At 42.1% G+C, this 26,800-nt stretch overlaps 1 protein-coding gene and 1 pseudogene across 4 annotated transcripts in view; both read right to left on the reverse strand.

Moving 5' to 3' along the window:
* The window catches only part of LOC138300782 (cGMP-dependent protein kinase 2-like), a 3,513,105-nt gene that overhangs the window by 2,895,741 nt on the left and 590,564 nt on the right, over positions 1-26,800 (reverse strand). The gene's annotated exons all lie outside the window — the stretch shown is intronic.
* LOC138302121 (CCR4-NOT transcription complex subunit 9-like) lies at positions 515-1,208 on the reverse strand (annotated as a pseudogene).

The raw sequence follows: 26,800 nt of genomic DNA on the forward strand, positions 1-26,800 counted from the left end.
GTCCCAATCAAGCACTTACTCAAATATCTAGTACTCCGCATTGGTGGGACAGTTTATTTACAACACTGCAAACATCTACAGAAGTCTTTAATTTCCAGTTTGACAAGCTGGAAACACAGATTGATATCATTAATTTAATGGATGAACATATCACATGTATTAATTAAAAAATGGAGACACTAACATCAATAATAGTAAGAGCCCAGGCAGATCACATGCCGAACCAGGTGAAATGTTCCTGTGGCCCTATTGTTGATAAATTATCTTTCTTCTAGATATTCTGACAAATATTAAAAAATGAACTCACTGTTAGATCACAAGGCGAAAGTTCCTCTCATAAATTGGATGAGGGAGTGGCAAAACCCGTGCTGGCACGTGAGTCACAAACTCTCTCCAACCAGATTAACCCAGTTTTCCAGCAATGTGCCAAGGAAATAACATCGGAAATATCAGCTTCAAAGTCAGACGTAATGTTCAACTTGATACCTCTGTAATAGTAACAATCTTATCATAACTAATGTTTCAGCAATCGAGCAGAAGGAGTTCTTTGATAGATGCAAAACCATTTTGCCCAATATCATGGCGATATGAGAAAACCTCATAGTTCTGACAGATGGAAGCAAGGCCTGTGTCATCAAGGAGGATCTTCTGAAGAATGAAGGTTGTAACCATCTTGAAAAGTTTGCTTCCGGACTCCATGATACTAAGGCAGAGTGGAATAATTTCAGTGATCAGGAGAAAGTTGATGACTTCTTTCTCATCAGTTTTTACCAACGCCCCAATTACCCTGAGGCTAGTAAGCCCCAGGTATTTGAAAGGCCGGGTCTTTCTGATGGTGTGCAAGAATAGATACAAGAAAAGAGGGATGTGGGCAGCAAGAAAAGCTGATCTGGTTTCTGGATGAAATGCCACACACTGCAATAAGGCCAAGGCATAGCAAACTCTGTTTGACTGATGTGATGTAAGGGTGAGCGGGTTAATTGATGGATGAATATTTACAATCTCCTGAAATAGTGCTGCAATGGTAACAAAAGAATGCCAGAGCATTGGGGCGAGGTCAGGGACAGATTCTCGCTTCTTACTCAGCTCCAGCAAGGCATTCTCTTGGGACTCAGAGCTTGATAGCTCATTGATCCACTGGTATATCTTTTCTCAGTCCACCTGCACAAGTGCGCTGACACAGGCCCAGGCGTGGCTAGGCTGTGCATGCTCAAACTCTCTCTCCAGCTGGGTGAGAGGTCTTCCCGCTGAAACCCACTGCATACCTTCTCATAAGTTCAGGCAGAACATAGGGGGTCATTCTGACCCTGGCGGTCGTTGACCGCCAGGGTCAACGACCACGGGAGCACCGCCAACAGGCTGGCGGTGCTCCCAAGGGCATTCTGACCGCGGCGGTTCAGCCGCGGGCAGAAAGGGAAAACCGGCGGTCTCCCGCCGGTTTTCCGCTGCCCTACAGAATCCTCCATGGCGGCGGAGCGCGCTTCGCCGCCATGGGGATTCTGACACCCCCTACCGCCATCCTGTTCCTGGCGGGTCTCCCGCCAGGAACAGGATGGCGGTAGGGGGTGCCGTGGGGCCCCTGGGGGCCCCTGCAGTGCCCATGCCAGTGGCATGGGCACTGCAGGGGCCCCCGTAAGAGGGCCCCACGTAGTATTTCAGTGTCTGCAAAGCAGACACTGAAATACGCGACGGGTGCAACTGCACCCGTCGCACCTTCCCACTACGCCGGCTCAATTCTGAGCCGGTGTCCTCGTGGGAAGGTTGATTTGCCCTGGGCTGGCGGGCGGCCTTTTGGCGGCCGCCCGCCAGCCCAGGGCAAATCCCAAAATACCCTCAGCGGTCTTGCGACCGCGGAGCGGTATTTTGTTGGGGGAAGTCTGGCGGGCGGCCTCCGCCGCCCGCCAGACTCGGAATCACCCCCATAGTTTCTTTTCAGATCGCGAGTGAACTAAACCCACAACATAATCAAAAGACATTGAATGTTCAGACCCAAACACAAGTCTCTCGGATGGAGCCACAAGGAGCAAATACAACTAAATAACACAGAAGCAGCCATGAAGATGATCTCACTAAGCAACAAACAATAAGAATGAGCATTATTTCATCTTCGGCTCCCAGGGCTGAAACAGCTCAAAGGCCTTCAACAGAGGATGGTGGTGTATTAAGTGCTAATAGCAAGAAATTTGAATTTTTAACCACCTTGAATAGACTGCAAATAGTTAACACAGGCAGCTATGGAAGTACAGTTTCAGTTAAGCCGGCCACAGTGCCAACACAGGAGTCAACTCCATTTCAAGTTCTTTCTGCCCAGGAGAATCCAAGTTCTTTCAAAATAGCTTCAGGTGAACCTTATCAGAGAACTCATACAGAAGTGCCACGTCTTTGTACTTTTCTAAGCCAAAAACATTGTATAAGTTGACTGCTCCAAATCTTATGAAACGACAACTCCAGCCTTCTAGATGGAAAGGTTCTCTTTCTAAATTATTGCTTCAACCACAATGCATCTGCCAGGGTATTCACGATGTTCTTAATAGAGGTAACATCTTGAGATTACTGTAAGAAATTTCAGAGTTTAAAAGACTGACTTCAGCTAAATTAACCAGAGTAGAGTTTCTACTGGCCACGCACAGGAACAAATTAGAAGCCACTTTAACAACTTGGGAATCAGCAGAAATAGTACACCTAATTCTTTCCTTCACCTTACTTTTTAAGGATTGGGGGATAGGTATGAGCAGACTTGAGCTGTGCAGATATCCACTCCAGCTTTCGAGTCCCATTTAATCTCCATCATTAGCAGATCAAATTGTTCTTAAGTGGCGCACAAAGCACCTCTTTTATTAAGTCAGGAAATCAAAGTGCTAACCAATTGCACAAACTACCTGTTGACTCTCAATGGGACTGACTTTCTCAGGCCTTGATTGTCCCACATGTTGCATGAGCAGCGCCCCACCCAAGGCTTCTCCAAAACAGACATTTTTAAGGCTCTTATCTTTGAATATAGCAGCACAAAATAATTAATGGAAAATGGTCTCCCACCCAAAGCCTGGTACCACATGGACATAATTTCCTCCAGGAAATTTGGTTACAACAGGATCTTCCGCTGCTGGGCTTCACGTGCTACCAAACAAAGGCAAAGCAATATTTCAGACATAGTGGGGGACTAGCAGTCTACTTTTCATTAGATCTAAAGGTAGCCACAGAGGAGCTTCACAAGAGGACTCAGACTTCCAAGTAGTAAAACTTAGTAATTGGGCATCAAATGATAAACCACCATTGTTGCTGGTTAATTCATACATTCATCCTAGTTTTCTTCCTAAGAGGGATGCAAGAAAAAGGTTACTGGCAATTATTACAAATTACCGTCAACTTCACCCAGATTGGGATGTCATTTTGACTGGTGACTTTAACTCAAATCTAATTAAGGCCCAAGAGGATGATGAAATACTAAGGGGCAGATTTAAGGAATGTAGCTCTGCACCCTGTGCAGCACCAATTTTCTTGTGCCCCCTTGGTGTCCCCCTTCAGTCCCCCTACCACCACCATGTATGTGCTGTATTTATAATATGGCGCTCCATGGCGCAGGATAGAGGGCAGTAGCGTAATTGTTTTTACGCTATTGATGTACTCTGCAGGAGTAGAACCAAAATGTTGGTGCTACTCCTGCAGAATAATTAGGGGCCGACTATAAATAATGGTATGCCCCTTTTTAATGCCTGCTTTGAGGACGGGTTAAAAATGTTGGTAAAAATGGCTTAAGGAAATCGTTTAGATGCCCCCCTTGTATACATTATGCCTGATGCAGGCATAATGTGGTGCAAGGGTTTACAAAGTGTCACAATGCATGCACTGCACCACTTTGTATATATGGCATGAGGAATATGCCACTTTAGCGCTGCCTTAGTGTAAAAAAAATGACGCGATGGGGGCGCCAAGGTGTTGCTAGGAGCTCTTAAATATGCCCCTAAGTGTTGACAACTTATGTCGGAATGTTCCGACACAGACAACACTGAATGTTAAACAGCGTGACCAGCAGGTAGAGCAGTTATTAACTTCTCTCGAATGTCTAAGATTGGAGGCCCTAAATGGAAGATTTTCAGGTGACTCACCTCAACGCTACACAGATTATTGCCCTAAATCGTGGTCCATCATAGGCTATACACTAGTCTACTTTTGTTCCTGCTGGTACGGCTATTTCAAATTAAATACAGCGCATGCAGTGATCACTTGTTTCAAATACTTACCTTAGAGTCCTCTCCACCTGTTCACTCTTAAGCTCCCACACAGGTGGCACTCATAGAAACTTGCAAATGTGTTCTGAATACCAAGTTGGTAGTAAAACTGGACACACAGTCTCTCAACTAGTAGGCCTATGCCATGTTTAAAGCAGTATCTGTATCGGTAACTAGGTTGTGTTAGTACTTGACAACATATCTGAGTGAGAGCTTTAGTTCCTCTATACGTGAACCATCATATATTAACGAAGTATGCTGATATATAACTACCTCTTTTAGCAACTCTATGGGCCTCTAAATATGCATGCAAGTGACTATATGAAAAGCTTAGGGGCTGTATTGGTAAGTTTAGCAGTATGCAACTGTATATGCAGCTGGCTCCGATACTGTGGATACACAACTGCTGCCTGGGTGTGTGTGTTAATTTATAAGTGCCTCTTTTGCTCTTGTACTGTGTGTGTCAGTGACTATCTGCTTTTGAAAATAGGTATGTCATTTGAAGTATGGGTGGAAGACTGGGTGTATAACTGATTTAAGGTTTGTGCAAATGCATGTGTAACGCATTTAAACTTAAAATGACATGTCTAATCTTTTAAGCACAAAGCACCCTGCCCTATAGTCTAAGTCTGAGGGATGATTTATGTGTAGTAAAAGAAGAGTTTGAGAAACAGCTTGTCAATACCAATTTGAGCTGGCAGAAAAACTGTACACACAGGCTCTGCTGTAGTAGGCCCAAGCAACGTTTAAAGAACAACTTGTCTAGATGGTTGGCTAAATTATGTCAGTACTTGACTACATATCTGAGTGACTGTATCAGTCCTAGGTATGCCAGGAGATATTCAACTAAGTATGGCAGCATATAACTGGCTCTTTTAGTAACTGTATATGTCTCTTAGTGTGTATGTAACTAACAGTATATCCTACTTACTGGCTGTGTTGGTGAGTACAGAGATATGAAAGTGTATGTGGAAGTGCCTGCAATACTGCTAAATACATAACTGCTGTCTGGATGAGTGAGTGAATGTATAAGAACCTATCTTGCTGTTTGACTGGGTATATGAGAGGCTCCATGCTGCTGTAAATAGATATGTAAATAATCGTATGGGTGAGAGACTGAATGTATACGTGGTTGTAGAGGTCTACAAGTGTATGTGTAACTAAGTGAAACACAAAAGTACATGTATTACCTTTCAAGCACAAAGTACCATGCCCTATTGTTTACATTCAGCCTAGGTTAGGGGTGAGTTATATCTACTAAATGGAGAGTTGAAGGTTTAGCAAAGCGACTATTAATGCGAAGTTAAGTTGACAGTAAAGCTGCACAGACAGGCTGTGCAGTAGTAGGCCTGGTCAAATTTAAATTACTACTTCTCTGTATAGGTGACTAGGTTGTATCAGTACTTGAGTACATATCTTAGTCAGTGTATCACTCCCTTTATGAGTGTGCCAACATCTGTTTAAATAAGTATGCCGGTATTGGGATGGTTCTTTTAGTAACTTCAAGGGTGTATAAATGTGTATGCTAGTGGCTGTATTAATGGCTTACTGGCTGTATTAGTGAGTATAAGGGTGTGTAACTGTGTGCAACTAGCTCTGATACTATTGTATATATAACAGCTGTCACTGTCTGCGTGGATGCGTGAGTGGCTCTCTGCTTTTGCAAATAGCTATGTGAGTTGCAATACGGATAGGAAACTGGATGTATACCTGCAGATATGGGTACATAAGTGCACATGTAAATCAGTGAAACTTGAATCCACATTCAAGTACAAAGTATCCTGCCCTATAGCTTACCTTAGAGATGACTTATGCATCGTTACTACTGCATACATAAATGTTGTATGGGCATCTCACTAAAAATCTACATACCTCTGTGTTTGTCTCACAGGCTAGATGAATAACAATTATTTTGTACATGTGTATATAAACTGTAGTATGGGTGAAACACTGCATATCTAACATGCATAGGGTCTCAAACTACGCAGGTGAGTGAGTATGAGTTTAAAGGGCATGTCTTACCATCTAAGCACGTACAAGCTTACCTTGCACCCACTCACAGACCCACTCAAGTACTCATACATCCACTCACAGACCCACTCAGGCACCCACTCACAGACCCACTGAGGCACTAATGCACTAATGCTCCCACTCACAGACCTATTCAGATGCTCATGTACCCACTCAGAAACCAACTGAGGCACTCATGCACCCACTCACAGACCCACTCAGATGCTCATGCTTCTAGTCACAGACCCACTCAGAACCTCATGCTCCCATTTACAGATATACTGAGGCACTAATGTACCCACTGACAGACCCACTCAGACACTCATGTACCTACTCACAGACTGACTCAAACAGCCATGCACCCAGTCATAGGCCCACTGAGGCAATCATGCCCAAACTCACAGACCAACTCAAACACTCATGCACCCAGTCACAGACTGACTTAAGCACTCATACACCCACTCACAGACCCACATCGACCCTCATGCTCCCACTTACAGACCCACTCAGACTCACATGCACCCACTCACAGACCCACTCAGACATTAAGGGACCCACACACAGACCCTCTGAGGCACTCATGCACACATTCACAGACCTACTCAGGCACTCATGCACCCAGTCACAGACCAACTCAACCACTCATGCATCCACTCACAGACTGACTCAAGCACTCATGCACCCACTAACAGACCCACAAAGGCACTCATGCACCCACTCACAGACCCACTCAGACACTCATGCACCCACTGACAGACCCACTCAGACATTCATATACCCATTACCAGACCCACCGAGGCACTCATACAGGAGCTCACAGACCCGCTGAGGCACTCATGCACCCACTCACAGACCCACTAATAGTGTTACGATACTTTTGTATATATGGTACTTATTTTTATCAACCTGAGATACACATATACCTTTTTGATCTCATTACACTCTAAGTTACGTACCTGAAAATGTAGTTGGTTGGTGAAATATGTCTTTCCTGTTGTTATTGGATAGATCCAACTCTCTTACAACATATGAAACCATAAGAATGGCACACCACTCTCATACAAAGCAACCATTGATGGCCACCTTTTCAACTTTACACTCTGATACTGCTGAAGGCAGCAAATCAAAACACGCCTTTCATATTTTCCTTTTGTTATTCCACTTGCCAATGGTTATTTTGTGTTAACCCTTTCTTGCATTTCTGTGAAGAAGCCCAATATGGTAGGGTATTTGTGCGTATTCGCAAATTTGTTGTGACCCTCAGTGCAGCCACCCTATGGAAATTTGTGACGAATTTGCAAATATTTATGGGGTCCAAAACCATAATTAGCTTACTATTTTTTATACTTTACAACTACACTACACGTCAGAAGGAACACCACATTAGAAAAACATACTCTTGCTGGTCTATAATAAGACAAAACAACTCTAATTTAAGTAAAACAGAATAAACGCTTAATCCCCTTTTCCAAACACTCCCTTAGCAGAGTTTCTATAGCAACCCACTAGCACCAGTAGGTCAGAATTTCTCACTACATTCTAGAAACAGTACATTTTTTATTTTAACCACAGCCAATCATGGGTGTAGTTACCTCTTGTTAAAAAATGACCACCTAGTTTTAAGTATCTGCCCATTTATACCATCCAATTAAATCTATCATATTTTTTAAACAACTTGTGTCCTCTGTTTTAACTGCCTTTCATTTTCAAGCCTATCTCATTCTGCTCCAGCTTTCTCCTGTCTGCTATTCCTGCTTCCCTTCAAAATGCGAGAGCATGGATTGTGGGTCACAGCTTTGCGTTGTGTTTTGGCCCAGATAGTGTGCTAGAAAGAGTGGCATTGATAGGGACCTAGGTTTGCCATATGTGGACATTGCTTGGATTGGCCAGAGAGGGTTAAACTGGCATCAATTGCTGCCTTTGGTTGAATGCATTACAGATTTTCAACTACCTCACCTCATGATTGTGCACTGTGATGGTAATGGCCTGGGCACACTTACTGAGGTAGGACTGGAAATCTTAATGAAAGATACTTTTGCTCAATTAATGGCACTTTCCCCTCAGACTCCCTTGGTATTCTGTAATATATGCCAAAGGCAGAAATGAAAGTGGTCAAACTAATTCTGACTACAGATATACAAAGCCAAGAAGCTGATTCTGCATTCCTCAGCGCCCATAACATGGGTTCTAACTACAACAGCAACTTGCGATTTGATATAGATGGAATCTATAGAAGTGATGGGGTTCACTTCTCAGAGAAAGGCCACAGTGGTTTCTCAGTAACATGAAACACTGCATTATGTATTATATTATATATAGTTATCATCTACACACAATAAAAGCTCTTCTCAGAGCCACCCTATTTCCCAAAAAGTGGTTAATTTTCTTTTAAAATGTCTTTTTAAAATTATTTCCAAAATGTGTGAATATGTCGCTAATATGCAAAACAAAAGAACACTTTTATTAGACACAAGCACATTAAAAATTCATAACTATATGAGTGAGTTTGTGCATCATACTTGGTACGACTCTGTCTAATTAGGTCTGTGAATGGTTGGATGATTGCTTGAGTGGGTCTGTGAGTAGGTGCATGAATGTCTGAGTGGGTCTGTAAGTGGGTGCATGAGTGAGTGGATCTTTGAGTGGGTGGATGAGTGTCTGAGTGGGTTTGTAAGTGGGTTCATGAGTGCTTGAGTGGGTCTGTGACAGAGTGCATGAGTGTCTGATTGGATCTGTAAGTGGGACATGAGCGTCTGAGTTGATCTGTCAGAGGGTGCATGAATGTTTCAGTGGGTGTGTGACCGGGGGCATAAGTGCCTCAGTGGGTCTGTGGGTGTATGAGTGCTTGAGTGGGTGTGTGACTAGGTAAATGAGCACCTCAGTGGGCATGTTAATGTGTGCATGAGCGCTTGAGAAGGTCTGTGAGTGGGTGCATGAGTCAGTCTGTGAGTGGATGCTTGAGTGCCTCAGTCAGTCTGTGAGTAAAGTGCCTGAGTTGGCCTGTGAATGGTTGCATGTGTCCCTTAGTGGATCTCTGAGCTGGTATATGAGTGTCTGAGTAAGTCTGCGAGTGGATGCATGCATGTCTGAGTGGGTCTATGAGTGAGAGCATGAATGTCTCAGTAGGTCTGTGAGTGAGTGCATGAGTGCCTCAGTGGGACTGTGGGTGAGTGCATGAATATCTGAATGGGTCAGTGAATGGGAGCATGAATGTCTTAGTGGGCCTGCTAGTGGGAGCATGGTTGTCTGAGTGTATCTGTGAGGGGGTGCATGAGTGCCTCAGTGGGTCTGATAGTGGGCGTCTGAGTGGCTCTGTGCATGGGTGCATGAGTGCTTGAGAGAGTCTGTGAGTGGATGCATGAGTGCTTGAGTCTGTCGGTGAGTGAGTGCATGAGTGCCTCAGTGGGTCTGTGAGTTTGTTCATGAGTGTCGGGGTGGGTCTGTCGGTGGGTGAATGAGTGTCTAAGTGGATCTATGATTGGGAGCATGATTGCCTCAGTGGGTCTGTGATTGGATGCTTGAGGGCCTCAGTGGGTCTGTGAGTGAATGTTTGAGTGCTTGAGTTGGTGTGTGACTGGGTTAATGAGTACCTCAGTTGGTCTGTGAGTGGGTGCATGAGTTCTTGAGAAGGTCTTTGAGTGGGTGCATGAGTGTCTGTGAGTAGATGCATGAGTGCCTCAGTCGGTCTGTGAGTGGGTACATAAGTGTCTGAGTGGGCCTGTGAATGAATGCATGAGTGTCTGAGTGGATCTCTGAGCTGATGTATGAGTGTCTGAGTGGGTCTGTAAGTGGGAGCATGAGTGTTTGAGTGGGTCAGTTAGTGGGTGCATGAGTGTCTGAGTGGGTGTGTGAGTAAGTGCATGCATGTCTCAGTAAGTCTGTGATTGCATGCATGAGTATCTGAGTGGGTCTGTGAGTGGGCACATGAGTGTCTGAGTGTGTCTGAGAGTGAATATCTGAGTTTCTGAGTGGGTCTTAGACTGGGAGCATGAATGTCTGAGTGGGCCTGTGGGTGGGAGCATGAGTGTCTGAGTGAGTCTGTGAGTGGGTGCATGAGTGCCTCAGTAGGCCTGTGAGTGGGCACATGAGTGTCTGAGTAGCTCCGTGCATGGGTGCATGAGTGCTTGAGAGAGTGTGAGTGGATGAATGAGTGCTCAAGTCAATCTGTGAGTGGGTGCATGAGTGCCTCAATGGGTCTGTGAGTGGGTTCATGAGTGTCTGAGTGAGTCTGCCAGTGGGTGCAAGAGGCCCTGAGTGGGTCTGTGATTGGGTGCATGAGTGCCTCAGTGGGTCTTTGAGTGGGTACATGGGTGCCTCAGTGGGTCTGTGATTGGGTGCTTGAGTGCCTCAGTGGGTCTGTGAGTGGATGTATGAGTGCTTGAGATGGTCTGTGAATGAGTCAATTAGTGTCTGAGTGAGTGTACACTTTTCTTTTTGACTAATATTTGTGAATACATTGCAACGTTACATGTGCAGCCGCACTGTGTGTCGCAAAGAATTCACGAATATCGCACAGGGAAAAAAAGATTTTTCCATGCTTAGAACCCATAAGGTGTCATAACAACACCTCTGTATGTCACCCATGTGGTCAGTGTACTTCCATGCTGACCCCTAATACGACTTTGAAAAATTATTTCCATCCCCAGGGAACATGTCCCATTAGAGAAAATGGTGGCTGTAACTTTCTGCCCTGTTTGCAGCCAGCCAATCACAGCACTCCTGTCAGCTCATGCATTAACAATTTGTTGCAAATTCATTGAAAATTGGTCGTGACCATAGAAATACAAATTAGATTTTTTTTTAAATATCTCAAAAATTGCTGACTGGGTGTACACCAAATAAAAAAAAGGGCGCTTTTCTGAACCAACAGCTACCTTTCCACTAAATGTGGTGTCATTCCTTCATGTGGTTCGGGCTGGAGTAATGTCTAAAAGTGCTATGGCAATTAACGTGGGAAATGCAATTTTTTTGATCTCCCATCCTTTTTATCATTCCCACTTGACAGACCACATTGAAATGTTCCATACACAATAAGATCCAACTTCAGACTTTTTTTAGAAAAATTTTATGATGACGACACCAAAGATATTGGCAAGTCGAAAAATGCTTTTGTATGGTGGTGTTTGTTTACTCTGGTGACTATTAAACACGAGTGCTAAACCTCTTGTAGTGCTGTGTTTCTATTTGGTGATTATATATTTAGAGGGAACTGGTCCCTGATATATATATATATATATTCTTTAAACAATAGTCTAAGAAAGGAAATAATAATGTCAAACATTGAGTCTTGTTACAGCTTCATTTATTCTCATGCTCCCTGTGGTTCTTCAGGGCTGTTTTAAACATACACAGAAAGAAAGAAAACCTAATAAATGGCAATGTACTTGTTAGAGTTTCACATTTTATGTATTTCTACTACACACGTTTTGTCTTAGAAATACTTTTTCACATGCAATGTGAATTTTACATAGTCATCTATTATCTTGCACATATGTACATCACTCTCAAATTAAACAATTCACATAAATAAAGTGAACCTATTTCCCATAAGTAGCACTTAGCTATATACTTAGGGAATTATTTCCTTGTATAATAATATTTTATTACTGATAATGTGTGTACAACACTTGACACCCTACTTAGGAAATTACTTTCTAACTTAATATCCTTTCTGTGACAGTTAGTAACATTCTAGAACCATGTATGACTTCATTATTCCACATACCTAGACATAAAGGACATCCCCTATATAGCTACAGGACCACTTTGTTCTTAAACCAAATACTATCACGTTCAAATAAAGACCATGTAAGTATTTGTGTATCCATTAATTGGAAAATGACACCAAACACCATCAATCTATTCCCTTTCAAAGGTACACAGAGTTGTAAAAGAAATACATGAATTACACATTTGAGACTACAGAGACTTCAATCACAAATAAGGTTTGATAGTGGTGTATTCCAATATTTTGCTTTTACTGAAGTGCAATCATTTGTGCGCACATAATTAGTTTTCATACTAGTGAAGATTTGTTGCTTTAATTTGAATACTTCAATTGTGCACATAGACGAGGGGTTTCAAATAATATGGAGTTAAAAGATGAGTAAAAAGATGAGATGTAATGAGAGTACTGAGGGTTCAGGTTTACAAGTGTTCTAGGAATGCAAAACCTTTTGCTGGGATGTGTTGAGAAGTTAACTACTAGTATACCACCCTAGTAAAATCATTTGAAAGGACATAAATATATTGGAATGAAAATAGGTCATTTGTCCTTGTTGAATTTTGGCGTGTTGGATGTACAAACAGGTAAGGTATTTGTTCACTGACAAAATCTCCAAAACCTGAACATCATGAAACAAATGTAAATTTAATATATTTAAACAATATATACTTATTTAAACAAGCACATATATATATATATATATATATATATGTATATGTATATTTACACACATAAAATGTAAAACTATTATTAAAATATTAATTTTAATTTATAATTTAATATTTTTGTAAAAAATTTAACAATATAATTAGTATATATATATATATATATATATATAGATATATTCATTCACTTAATAAAACAAAGGTTACAGGGACATTTCAGTTAGGCTCACATTTTAAACTCATGCCCTAAGGTTGGATGTCTCGCACCACCGCCATGGAGAGTTTTTTCATCAAACATTTTACTGCAAATATTACATTGATATTATTAATAATGATGTTAGGGACCAAATTATAGTTACTTGAGATAACTATAACAAGTGAATTGCTATGGTTTTGTACAAGTGAAACCTGAGCCTAACTATAACGTCCCTGCAACCTTTGTTCTTTTAAGTTAGATAGAGAGATATATATATATATATATATATATATATAGAGAGAGAGAGAGAGAGAGAGATAGATAGCTAGATAGATATTTTCAAACAATTTGAAAAGAAAAATGTTTTTTTTATTGAAAAGAATGAATTCTTCGTTCAATATGTAACTTAAATATTTATAGTTGAAAAAATACTAAAGCAGGAAATGACCACAGACTCACCTACAAGATTCAGGGGTCTTTTTAAGATTATTGGATGGAGTGGTATGGCAATCTGATTATCTTCTAGTTACCATAGACATTGTTTCCCTATATACCTCAATCTCACATGAATTGGGTATGAATGTAGTGAATTTTGTTTTGAGACAAAGAAGTATTCATTATTTAAGACATTCTGAGATGTTATTGGAAATGACAGAGTTGTGTTTAAGAAATAATGTATTCATGTTCAATCATCAGATATACAAACAGATGTGTGGGACAGTCATGGGAGTTTCCCTTTCTCTGAGCTATGCGAACCTTATGATGGGGTGGTAGGAGAAATGCATAGCTTGGGGTCAGGTAAATGATAGATACATGGAAAAAGTGGTGATGTGGTTACGGTATATAGATGGCCTATTCTTGATCTGGAATGGAATTGAGGCAATGTTCGACGAATTTTTCATTGGCTTAAATAGGAATAATGTTGGATTACAATTTACATGCAAGACAAGGAAGGTTTCCATTCAGTTCCTAGATGGACTGGTGTATATTGAAAAGAACGTATTACATACTGCATTACATAGGAAACCAACTGCAACTAACAGTATCCTACATGGATCAAGTTTTCATCCGAGGTCACTTATAAAAAGTATTCCATATGGGGAATTTGTCCGAATTAAAAGAAATTGTTCAAATGAACAAGATATGAACATGAAATTTAGGGAAACCAAACAAAGATTCTTAAAGAGAGGATACAAATTGAGAGAGGTCAACCAATTAGAGGCAAAGGCAAGAGCAAAGACACGAGCACAGGTATTGGTGAAAAATAAAAAAGTGTTGGATGAGACAATGATAGAAACTGATGAAATAAGACTTATTTTGGATTATAGTAAAGAGAATCAACAAATATTGAATATCTTAAATAGGCATTGGCACATGATTAAAAGGGATGGTGATATTGGACAGAAAGTTGGTATTCGTCAATCAGTCACATATAGAAAAGTGCCAGCATTGAAGGACATACTGGTGATTAGTCAATTTGAGACCCCAACGTTTTCTAGTTGGTTAGCAGATGGAAATAAGGGATTCTATTGTTGCAATAAGTGCAAAGCATGTAAAATTGGTTGTAACAAAAAGACAGTGACAGACCTTCGGGTGAGGAGATCCCGATTAGAGATAGAATTACATGTGAAACAACTTTTGTTGTATATGTCATAGAATGCCTGTGTGGTCCAAGATACGTTGGCAGCACTATCTGCCCTTTGAAGAAGCGTATCTTGGAGCACATTAGGGCAGTACAAAATGACGATAACAATTATGCCATGACCAACCATCTAAAAAATCCTTTAGAATCAAATTGGCTACATATGAGATATTATGGCATTGCAAAAATAAAAAAACATGAACGTGGAGGGGACAGAAATTGAGATGGTTAGAATCTAGGTACATCATTAGATTAAAAACTAAGACTCCATTTGGGTGGAATGGTGATGAGGAATTATATTGTCACCTGTAAATATGAACAGTATAGGAATATAACAAGAGATATTCTCACATAAAGAATTAATTGTATCATTGGTTGTGAATAGGGTTGCTATGAACCATAATATTGGAGAAATCCATTTGTTGTATATTGATGGGGTACTAGACCCGTAAATTAAAATTAAAATCTGTCTAAAAAGAGCAATAACAACATAAATGGCATGTAAAAATAATGATACAAGGAATTAAGACAGCACTACTGTGGATATATATCTGTTGTTAATAGATGGAGTGACATATAAGAACAGTGGTTGTGGCTAGAACAAATAATGAGTAGGATTTGTTTATTTCTTGATTTTATTTTACTTTTTTAGAAATATGTAAATAAGTATGATGTAGTTGCACGTGAGTTTCTATTATAAGCTGGATTTTTTTTTCTCTTTAATTCACTATTTTATTGTTATTTACTACATATCCCAGAATGCCATATAAAGGCATGTTGAGATAAACAGTATATATAGCTCAAATTGGATTGGTTTGTCACCGTGATCAAGACCTTGTAGGTTGAAACGCATTGGTGTTTGTTGGAGGTATCATTGTTGCACATTAAAAAGAAGAATTGACAGTCCTGTGAGTGCCACGTCATTGACCGAGTGTCAAAATTGTGTGGTGAGATATATATATATATATATATATATTTATATAGAGAGAGAGATAAAGATAAGATAGATAGGTAGATAGATAGATAGATATTTTCAAACAAATTGAAAATATATATTTTTTTTATTGAAAAGAATGAAATCTTCGTTCAATATGTAACTTAAATATTAATAGTTGAAAAAATACTAAAGCAGGAAATGACCACAGACTCACCTAGACTGGAACCCTTAACCTTCACTGTGCATTTCTGAGACCTGAACCACCAGGTCAGAGGTGACTCCTTACTGTGCAGTGTCCAGACTTAGCTATGCCATTCAACCCACAGATTTTGAGGGGAAAAAGACTTCAATGTTCCATCACTAGGAAATTTTAACTGTCAAAATACTAGAAAATAAACAAACACACTGTCATGGGATGCTAGAATTTGAAGTTTGAACCTACTGATAGCCCAATAGCTTTACCATTAGACCAGAAGTGACCTTTGTCTGTTGTCCATCAAAATGTAACTATAACATTTGCACCAAACATCTTGCTAGTTTGGCGCTTTGAAGTCCTTGCATGCAGTGACCGTTGCTATAACAATCTCTCTCTCTCTCTCTCTTTCATCCTATTATGGGATGGAAAAGAGAGAGAGAGAGAGAGAGACAGGACCGTGGGGGAACCTCAAGGCCACTGCTGTCCTATCCAGCTGCTCCCCATGTCCTGCAGGAGCCAGTATTGCTTCCACAAGCAGGGAGCTGCTTTAAATAGCAGCTCTCTGTTTGTGGGAGCAAGGCTTTCATCTGTTTCCCTGCGTGCATATTGGTGTGCAGGGAAACAGATGAAAACTACGCTTTCTTCAAGTGAGAGGTTTTTGACAGCTCCTGCTTGCAGGAAGGGGAGGTTTTTGCTTTTGCTTGGTGGGAGCTGTCTGCATCATCACAAATTTGTGGCAAAACTTTTTTTAAATGCTTTTTTTCCCTGGCAAGGTCTGTCTGTGACCCCAGCACCAGAGCTAAGAGGTCATGGTGTACCTAAGTAGTATAAGGGGATACCAACCATCAAGCTTTTGACAGGTAACATGCCCTGCGGTGATGTAGGCAATGACGTGGGCAGTCAAGTGGGTGCCTCCGCCCCATGCTGATGTAGGCCCTGACATAGGTGAAGGTGTGTCACATGGGTTGTGACATCATGGGGTCACGTGTTAGTCATGTGCCAGGGTCCTAGCCCCTGTGTCTAGGTCTCTCGGCTGTGTAAAATGAGGGCCTTGCTGGTGTGCAACCTGTTTCAGAGCCTAAGAGGACAGGTCTGGACATGTCAGACATTCAGGACCAAGTGGCTGCTTGGGGGCCTCCTCACAGGGCAGAGCATTGGGAGTGCAAGCCAAACATCCACACTGCTGGCTAATCCAACAAGAGGGGCTGGGCAAATACTGCGGATGTCATGACATATGATTAGCGCCACATGTAATACCATCAATGTATCGGAGGCATCAAGGAGAGCATGTGACCGCTATGTGTTGTAGAGGCGTACGCCCTTTTTGAACCATAGAATACATATAAGGAGTCGGCTAGAGCAGCATGCCAAACCGTGAACCACTGCTGAAATAGATTGGCAAGGCAATATGAAGAGATACAATCCGCTCACCAGAAAAGTCGCCTCCTCAGGGGCCCAGAACACTATAAGTAGATATTATCGGACCCTAACACCTCTTGTGTTGGATGAGAATGCACAGCAGACTGCCCCTAAAATGGGGGTTCCAACGTTACAGGGTTTCTAGAGGAACTTTGCAAGAGGCTTAAAAAGCTCAGCCTCAAGGATTGGCCGCAGCTGGTATCCCCTATCAAGGTTGATAGCAGCAAATCCTTGAAAGACTAATTAAGTGATGCCATCAACTTCATCGACACTGAAGATGATGAAGAAGGTGTAGCACCACCGAAGTCGCCGGTCTATGAAGACATGGGCTTTCAGGAGGACCCTGATCCAGAGGCAGTCGTTGTAAAGCCGGCAAGTGTAAACTCCGAAGCCGCTTATACACCAATGGACCTACACAACTTGCAAGATTTCAGATCAGCCACTGAGTGTAGCAAAAATGCTGAGGTTAGTAAAAAACTCTATAGACAAATATCGTGTATACGCTTATATACTTTTAACTAATAGTATGTCTTTTGCTTTCCGTTTGAACTGTAGAAAACAACTGCAGAAAGAGATGCTCTAGAGGGGTCCATGCCAAAGGTTAACAACATAAATTTTGACTGCTTATGCTGTTCCAGACAGTCTGAAAGTATTACAAGCCAGAACAAAGAGCCGCGTAAGAAATGTGTTGCACCTACAATATCATCGATTTTGAAAAGGAAACTCCAAGCGTACCCTACGATGCCATATGGGCTGTTAAAAGTTGTGCAGCGACCGTTGTGAACACATGTGTTAAACGTGACTATTATAACCTGTGTTACGGGCATAAAATTAATGAGCCACAGCAGGAGGCTCACGACTGTCTATACGGGTCGTACACTGCAAGAACAATTCGACACATATGTAGCCGGTTAGACCAGCACAAGGTATACAAGTTGTTAAGGGTGGTGGATGGGTTGTCAGCTGTGAAGAAAGGTGTCCACGCAGATATGATTAAGGTCTTGGCAGCAGCGGTCAATGAGATCTGATACACTGAGGAGCCCTGCTCAAACATCGAACAGATGCAGGGGCTGTGTACCTATTTTGACAAAAGCTTGATAGAAAGGGATATAGAAAGAGGAATGTGTGATATTTAGTATAAAAATAGAATGATGTCTTTAGCCCCACAAAATATGTTTAAAAAAAAAAAAGAAATTCAGAGGTTATGGATAGCAGACCGTAACTGTGTTACTTAACACTAAATACTTACTCACTTTTAGGCTGAAAATCTGAGTGTTGTGGTACAAGATGTCTATGAGTTACACCCAGGCTACATCTGTATCGAGAGATTGATATATGTGCTGGTTAAAGAAAGAGTAGCTGAAATACACTCTGTGACTCTGTGTTATCTGAACATTTCAGAACCTCCAGCCATTCTGCAGTGCGACAGCCCTGTGTGTATTGCCAGCTGGTGTATCAACGCATGGCTACCAGCAGCGGGTAAATACTGGAGCTCGGACAAAGACTGTGCATGTGAGTTAAGACTTTCACCATTGACAGGGCTACACTGTGCTTTGGAACTCCTGAATGAAGATTATTTCAGAAATAAAGGTCCTGTATTGTCAGACCTAGAACTGTATGAACTGTTGAATGCTGTCAGTATCCTGAGCATCCAGAGTTATAGGCAGGGGGGCGGGAAGTCATGTCTAGAGCTATTGAGAGTATAGCTATAAAAATATCAAATCTTGTGACGCTGAGACCTAGTAAAAAGGAACTGCTCTGAGTAATATATGTAACATGGGTCGTACTATGTTTACATAGTCAAAAGGCCTCATAGTGTCCAGCAGCTTCAACAGCTATAAGCTATGCACAGCGAAATGTCAAGCACACTGTGTTTATGTTGTGCTGACCCACTTTTTTTTATGTTTAATAAAATGACCTTACACAAAAAAAAGTCTTTAATTTCGTGGTTGCCGTGTGTGACAGCATGACGGGGCTGCTTTAAGGAAGCTTTATTGCGATACACTAGGGGTTGGATGCTTCGAAGGCGCTGAAGCTCTATTTAGAAGGGCTCGAGTTGAAAATGAATCTGTAAACGATTAAAGGTGAAGACTTGGTTAGCGGGGGAAGAGGGGTATTCACTCCACAAACCAGCCAGAATACATTTTAAGAGGGGGGGGCCACAGTTGTTAGTGAGCAGCTAGATTATCAGAGGCAGGCTGACATAATCAGTCTTCAAGATCTAGCAAAGCATGACAACGGCGTAATGTATATATTAACAGTCAAAGATGTATTGTCCAAGTACGACTATGCAGAGGCGTTAAACGATAAAAGCGGTACCAGCGTCACCGCCGCCTTTAAAGACATCTTCATGAGAGGTCATTTTTAGACAAGCCTTTTCACGAAATTATTAAAGCAGCACGCTGTTCAGCATTTTGTAAAGCACACCATGGTAAAAGCGGCGGTTGTAGAGCATTTTAACAGAACTTTAAATTCAAAGATGGAGTGATATTTCACAGCCAACAATACATACAGATACGTGGATGTTCTACAGGCTTTTATAACCCCAGTTACCATATGACTATCAAAATGTCTCCCGTGGAGGTAACAGCAGATAATTTGTTAATGGTGTGGAAAACTGTGTACAGGATTCGTCTTGAGGCGAAGGTCCAGAAACCTGTTTTAAAATAAGAGGATCATGTCAGGGTTTCAAAGTTGAGGGGCGTCTTCACCAAAGGCTACCAACAGACATTTAACGACAAGATATTCATAGTGGAAAGTGTGGAGCTTAAAGAATGGGTATATATTTACAATTTGAAGGACTACGACGGGGAAGTGGTAACGGGTGTCTTTTGCAACGAAGAGTTACAAAAGGTGCCCAACGATTCGAACAGGGTGCACAGGGTTGAAAAGGTTCTGAAAAGGAAAGGCAGCGGAGCTAAGAGACAGGTGCTGGTCAAATGGCGGGGGTGGCCAGAGAAATTTAACAGTTGGGTTTTGGACAGCTCGCTGCACAGGGTGTAAGGTTGTGCTGTAAGCGCCTACATGAAGACCTCACCTTTTTATATTACGCTAACGTCCAACGCCTCGAAGGACATGTTCCCCGACAATCAGATTTCTAATTATACAGTGAAACTGGCTAAACCGGTGGACCTGAAAGGGCCCGGGGAGGTGGCCCTAACGGAGATACAGTACCCCAGAACATGAAATACCTTTACAAAGCACAAGGCTAAATTTATCATAAAGCACTCTCAGGACTTCTTCAGCTTCCCCGTGGGTTTCCAACACGGGTATTACACCACCTTTGCGGCGTTAGTCAACGCCATCAACAGAGCCATAGCCGGCGTTGAAGAGTATGTGAATATACATCTGGTGTTGGATAACGTTAGAAGAAAAGTCTTTCTTAAAGCTCCAGAGCTCAATACTAGGTTTACTTGTACCTGTAAATTACAAAGGGTTTTAGGGACTGTACAACATGTGAAAAGACAGGTGGATCCAGACCCTATGTGTCCTGATATTAACAGTGGATTTTATACAGTCTACGTGTATAGCAACATCGTAGAACCTCAGTTGACCGGGGATATTATTCGCCGTTGTTGAAATGGGTCCTGGTGAAGGGAGAAAATAACACAATGGTTAATATACCGCATCACAAACTCGACTACGTGGTTATTTCCCCAAAACATTTTGACACTATAACCATCATGGTCTACAACGATCAGTCAGAGCCGGTGGCCTAAAAATATGGAAAGTTATTGTTAAGCTTTATTTCAGGCTACGCTGCACAGGTGACTATTAGCCAGTTGCGGTGGTCATTGTGAAAACATATGGGGATCCCTCTATGTACAGGGACTATTATAGAGTTCAGGCCGGCTATGGAGGACCGCCACCCTACTTTCAAGGGGCCTCTGTTATGTACGGGGTCGGATTGGGGGCTTCTTTTGCCATTTGTTTAGAAGAGCCATGCCTTTTTTGAGAAGAGTGTATGAAATTGCAAAACCACACCTTAAAGCGGCTGCTACGAACATAGCCCATGACGTCGTGGGCTCTGTGACGTCAGCTGTCGCTGAGCGCATGAACAAACAGCCCCAAGAAGGAGCTGGGTTGTTGTACAGGGCGCGTGTGGGTGTTAAAAGGAAGCAAAGGGCTTCGAGGCGTAGGGGCCTGCCAATGCCCTATGAAAAACAGAGGACTTCTTCAAAAGGCCTACACAAAAGAAGAGTCGTAAGAAAGAAGAGAGCTTCCAAGAAGAAGAAGAGAACATGCTCTAGTGCAAATATTTTTTAAATCAGCTATCATGGCCTTCATACATTGTGCCTCAGGTGAATGCGCTAATTCTGAGCTAGATTTGTTTTCTCTTAAACCCAAACAGACCAGCATTGAGAACAGTTTTTTATGGATGTATCACCTCTAGCCACTCTGACTCCTCTGGCCCGATGGAGTTTTATGTGTTGGAGTCCACGGATATGTAGCCCTGGACACACAGCTTTCAGTGGGGCTCTTCTACAAAGATACTCAAGCGCATTTTGAGGACACAGCGTTGGATGGGGGCAACAATGCTTTTTAAAAAAGCGCCAGCTTTGCCGCCGGCAGTAGACAGTTCGACCTCGTGGGGCGCATACATTCAGACCTTTTCTCCAAGATAAGCTACTCTTCAATGGTATAGATCTTAAGATCAAACTCAACAGCAACATGGACGTGTTCTGTCTCATCAGCGGTGATGCAGAGCAGTATAAAGTGGTTATATTGTCCGTGAGCCTGTTTATAAAGAGAGTGAAAGTGTCACTGAGCGTCAGACTGGCCCACGCCGAAGTTTTACAACTATTGAACGCCAAATATGCTACTGAAAGAGTGGCTCTGAAGATATTCAGCATCCCCGCCGGTACTAGATTAACGCAGCAGCAAAATCTATTTCTGGAGCAACTCCTGAAACTTATCATCATAGCGGGCTCTATCCCTCTAAACCTTTCAACTTTAAGCACTACGACATCAACTACGCCGCTTTGGTCCACGAGGGAGCTGTTATCCCCGCAAAACCGTTCACCCCGAGTTTTGGAACATCCAATTTTGTCAGGGAATATCTTGGGCTGGTCTCGATAACAGGGAAACATGTGCATGACTCAGCAGTTGTTGTTTCAAGAGAGGGGTATGGGGCCAGCTACACACTGTTTGCCTTCGACCTGACACCTGACATGGAAGACAGTGACCACTACATCTTGATCAAAAACGAAAATCTAAAAGCTAAAATACGCTTTACACAGACGCTGGCTACCAACGTGAACATGGTTGTATTCTCTGTATTCGACAGCGTCATACAAGTCAATCACGCCAATGTTTGACTATCATTAAAAGATTGTAAAATGGACACTGTGCAGATACTTGACTTCTTAAGCAGGCATAAATACGCTAAGAAATACTTTTTAGGTGTATTTCCTAGTGATGGGCTACCGGGGGAGATAGGCCCTGAAAGACCCCGCATGCTAGTCTTTAACACGGACCCGCATTACAAGGGTGGTACACATTGGGCGGCCCTGTTTCTGGATGTAGGCAAGGTTATAGTGTCTGACAGTTTAGCGGAGTTCCCCAAGCATAGCATTTATACAAAACCGATATTCAAATATGTAAAAAAAAAAAAAAAAAACAGCGCCCACGGTTGAGTATAACAAGCTGCGTGCACAGGATTCTCTAGCCATCACATGCAGGGAACATTGTATATATTTTATTAGTAAAATGTCTGAGGGTATGACGTTTCAAATTGTTTTAAATCTGTATTCCGACAATCAAGTAAACAACAATGGTATTGTTATGAAATATGTGAATGAAAACACAAGGAACTTGTTGAGCGTTTTTAAAACAGAATACAGTGTTTGTCAAAAGTGCAAGGTCTTGTAACGCCTCTATCTGTACTGATAGTTGTCCACAATAAAAATATTTTAAACACGAGTTCAGACTATGCATTTTTGTATTCATCCACCACACATTTTTAAAACCATTAAAAAAAAAAAAATGACTGACTGTTGAAAAGTTAAAAGTGTTTATTACAAACCGTTTTCACCACAAACATTACATGGGTAAAGAAATAAATGAAGCAAAAATCTTTCAAGATGCAAACCTTTTAACAAAACTGTACAACACTTCAAAAATTATGATAACATTAGAGCGATAGCCAAGTGTTCATTTTGGACAGCCTCTTTTTAGGCTCCATATGCAGAGCGTTGCTGCTCCTAGACAGTGTTAGCTGCAGAAAGAAAGGAGACGTAAGCACAGTGGTACTCATGGTAAAAAGCCTACGCCTGTGGTCGGCGTTACCAACGGTCATGGAGGGAATGTTGAGTTCCGCAGTGGTGCGTAGGTACTGCTGCCATCCTCTAGGAGTGTTTTGTGTCAATAGTGTTTAACTGTACGTGAGACCTCTGACCAGATCGTAAACGAATTCACCCTGCTTGTTCCAAGAGGTCAGATCTTAGTAACAGTCATTTTTCCCAAGCAGCATTTGCACCGCCCCTCTATACCTCTGATTTATATTTTTGAAAAGGTCTTCGACAACGGTGTCCGTGGGTGCCGGGGATCCTGGGTCTCGCAGCGCTACTGGGGCTGCTGGCGGCTGTTCAGTGTCGGGGTATACAGAGTCAATTTGTTTTTTTCAGAGGTTAGTTGTTTGTAATATTGTAAAATGTTTTGAAGGGCTCCTGGGTAAAGCCCCGCTTTGTCATGTGGTTTTAAATCGGTTCGTTTCAAAATGGCTTTGATCTCAGCGTTAAGGCACTACGTCTCGTTTCTGCTTATGTCCCAGACGTCGATGGTAGAAGGGTCCAACTCTTCCAGCTGCTGGCGGGGCACAAGGTACATTTTTTGGGAGTGCTCTATCAGGTCCTCGACCGTAGTCCTGTAATTCGGGGTATAGCTATACCCAACAGCGCCCCTATAAAACCTCCAGACTGCTTGACCAGTTTCATTTTAGAAAGGAGCGATGCCCTTTTATTGCTGAGCTTCTTAATAATGTGGCACTTCTTCAAAACACCGAACTGGCTCGTTGATATTGAGACATTATCTTTTAGGGTGCTTAGGGCTATTTCTGAAATGGCTGCCACTAAATCGTCCAAAGCAGCGCACAGGATAGCCTTTCTTTTCAGGGGGCAGACTGAGAGCAGCATTTTTAGGAGGTCTAAATTACACCATAGCTGTGAAGACATGGTAACGACCTTATATTACAAGGTTTAGAGTGTAAATGTCATAAAATCCTTTTAAGGGGTCTTTTTATAGGCTCTGGGGATTGTTTTAGGCATGTAAGCGATGGGGAGGTCAGGTGGGAAAATACCATTGTGTAGTCTGTAGTCTTCTAGTGTATTGGGTTTTAAATCTACCCGTAAGTAGCTGTTAAACGCTTCCATGAAAAATTGTGTGTTTCCAGGGTACATCTGTTTAGCTATAATTGATATCTGAAGCTTGTCGCGGGGGTTTTAAATAAGACCAGGTATGAGATGTTGACAGTTATACAACGACTGGTCTTACCCTTGTAAAACAAATTCTGCACGATGTAGCATATGCTCAGATTACGATGATGTGAATATTGAGTAAAAGCCTTCTCGGTCTGGGGGTGGTCCTTGCCTTCACGCATGAGATCGTCCACAACAACCATGTTTACAAGGTGTTTATGTAAAAAGTCGTCATCATTGAGATTACTAGGGATGCCTTCTATAAATCGGATGGGTGTGAACTTTAGGGATAGTTCTGTGTAAAGATCTTGCCAGCAGGTATAAAGCCATACGAAGTTGTTAGGGGTCTGAGATAAAACACCGGGAGCGGTTTCTTTATAAAATAACTTTTACCGCTATTTAAGGGACCTGCTAAAATGCAGGAGAAAGGGTGTTGCAGCCTGGTGTCCATAGCTGTTGGGGTTCGTTCCTCTAATGTCTTTTAATAACCATACGGCAGGACCCGTTTATCAAACACTATTCATAAGGTTTTATACCACGGTTGTGTTGTCATTTTTCACTTTTTTTTTTTGACCTGACTATGCTAGGGTGATTTGCAACTATTGCGTTGTTATTTTCGGGATAGCTCAATGCTTAGTACTCGTGCATTAGACCCTTCAGACTTTCATTTGTATTGCTGTTTAAAGTGATACCTTTTTACTTTCATGCAAACCTTGTTGTTAGAGGTTTTGTAACTATAGGTCTTGGGTCTAGAGGAGGTATATTCAAGTATGTACTCATCATTTTCGAGCTCGCTGGTCCAATCCCCTGGATAATCATCCAGCGGAGGATCTTCATAACCCGCTTTACTCATGAAAATAACAGAGTCAGTGTTGTGGTACAAACAACGATCCTGAAGCTTATCCAACAACTTGTAAAGCTCTAGACGAGCGTGAGCGGTTGTGAAGCACGCTATGAAGATGTTTATATTGTTACACGTTGTGGGGTACTCTTTGGTGTATTTCCAGCAAAGAATGGCAATCTCATCGTTGATAAATTTACAACTGGACACGTCGTAAGATGGGGCAAATGGATACTTAAAAGGTTTGTCTGGATCTCTGATGATGGATGTATTTGACAAATTGGTATGCTGTGCAAATATTTCCCATAAGGAATTGAGACAGAGCTTAGCTAATTGGCGTCTGGCAGGGTTAACCTTAATTAACTCAGGTCTCAGCATAATACACTTGTGAACTTAGTAATTATCGATGTACTTTTGCTTTGAGGGCTCATCGATGCACCAGTTGGGATACCCCGATGCCTCCTGTTTGTCTCTGAGAAACAAGTTGATGTACTCAGAAAAGAGCCGGGTTGTGGTGTGCAGAAAGTGCCATATTTCCAGTATTTTACCGAGGCGGTTCCCTTTCTCGAGGGCCGTCTGCACCTCAATGGTACACCATGTCCCCTCCAGCAGCCTTTGCTCATCACTATGTCTACATTCACTAGACTGTTTACTTTCAGCACATGTTCGACATAGGGGGAACATCAGCTTGCCGTCAAATCTGTATGGAAGCACCGGGAAGTAAAGCTTCCGCGGAGGGTGGATTTGACAGTTAACGAGACCAAAGTACTCGTCTAGGGACTTAAAGTTCCTCTATATGATCCTAGGATGCCCCACTGGGTACAACTTCACCTTGTTCGCAAACGGATACAGACTGGTGAAGTCATAGTAGTGTATTTTCTCACCCTCACCAGCAACCGGGTACAGCTGTATGGTGTTTGTAAGACTGCTGAATAAGGCGTCGCGGGTTCCAACGGTGCTGGTAACTGCCGGCTCGCAATAAAAGCGCTGAGTTCTGCATCTTTTGTTAGGTCGTCTAACCACTCGTGTTCCCAGAGGGTTCTCAGAACAAAGCCACTGTTTTCAATATACTGCGACTTTGCCAGAGTAAGGCAATGCAGATGTTCAAACGTGATGCCCTGCAGTCTATTACATTTGTGGGGTTTGTAACAGCGCGGACACCAGTGGTAAAAGCAACTGTTGAACTCAAAGGCGTGTTGTAACCCATACATTAACACATCACCGTGTAGGTAGTAGCGGCCCAAGCGGTATTCGCCACCATGCAGCCCGTGTTGAATGAAGATATTCTCTTTCTCTGAGACGTACATGAGCCACTGAATAGATGGGGTGGAGAAACATTTCTGTTTACCGTTATGGAGGTCAGGCGGTACTAGAGCTATGGTTTCAGGCTTTAAAAACATGTGCTAATAAATAGACATGAACATGGAAGCCAGCGTAATGTTCTTAAATGGGTCTAGTTATTCCACAATTTCTTTCCTCTTACGGGATTTGGTTTTGATAATCCTGACCCGTTTCATCATCTCAA

The sequence above is a fragment of the Pleurodeles waltl genome, chromosome 6 (assembly GCF_031143425.1).
Source record: "Pleurodeles waltl isolate 20211129_DDA chromosome 6, aPleWal1.hap1.20221129, whole genome shotgun sequence".
Classification (NCBI taxonomy): domain Eukaryota; kingdom Metazoa; phylum Chordata; class Amphibia; order Caudata; family Salamandridae; genus Pleurodeles; species Pleurodeles waltl.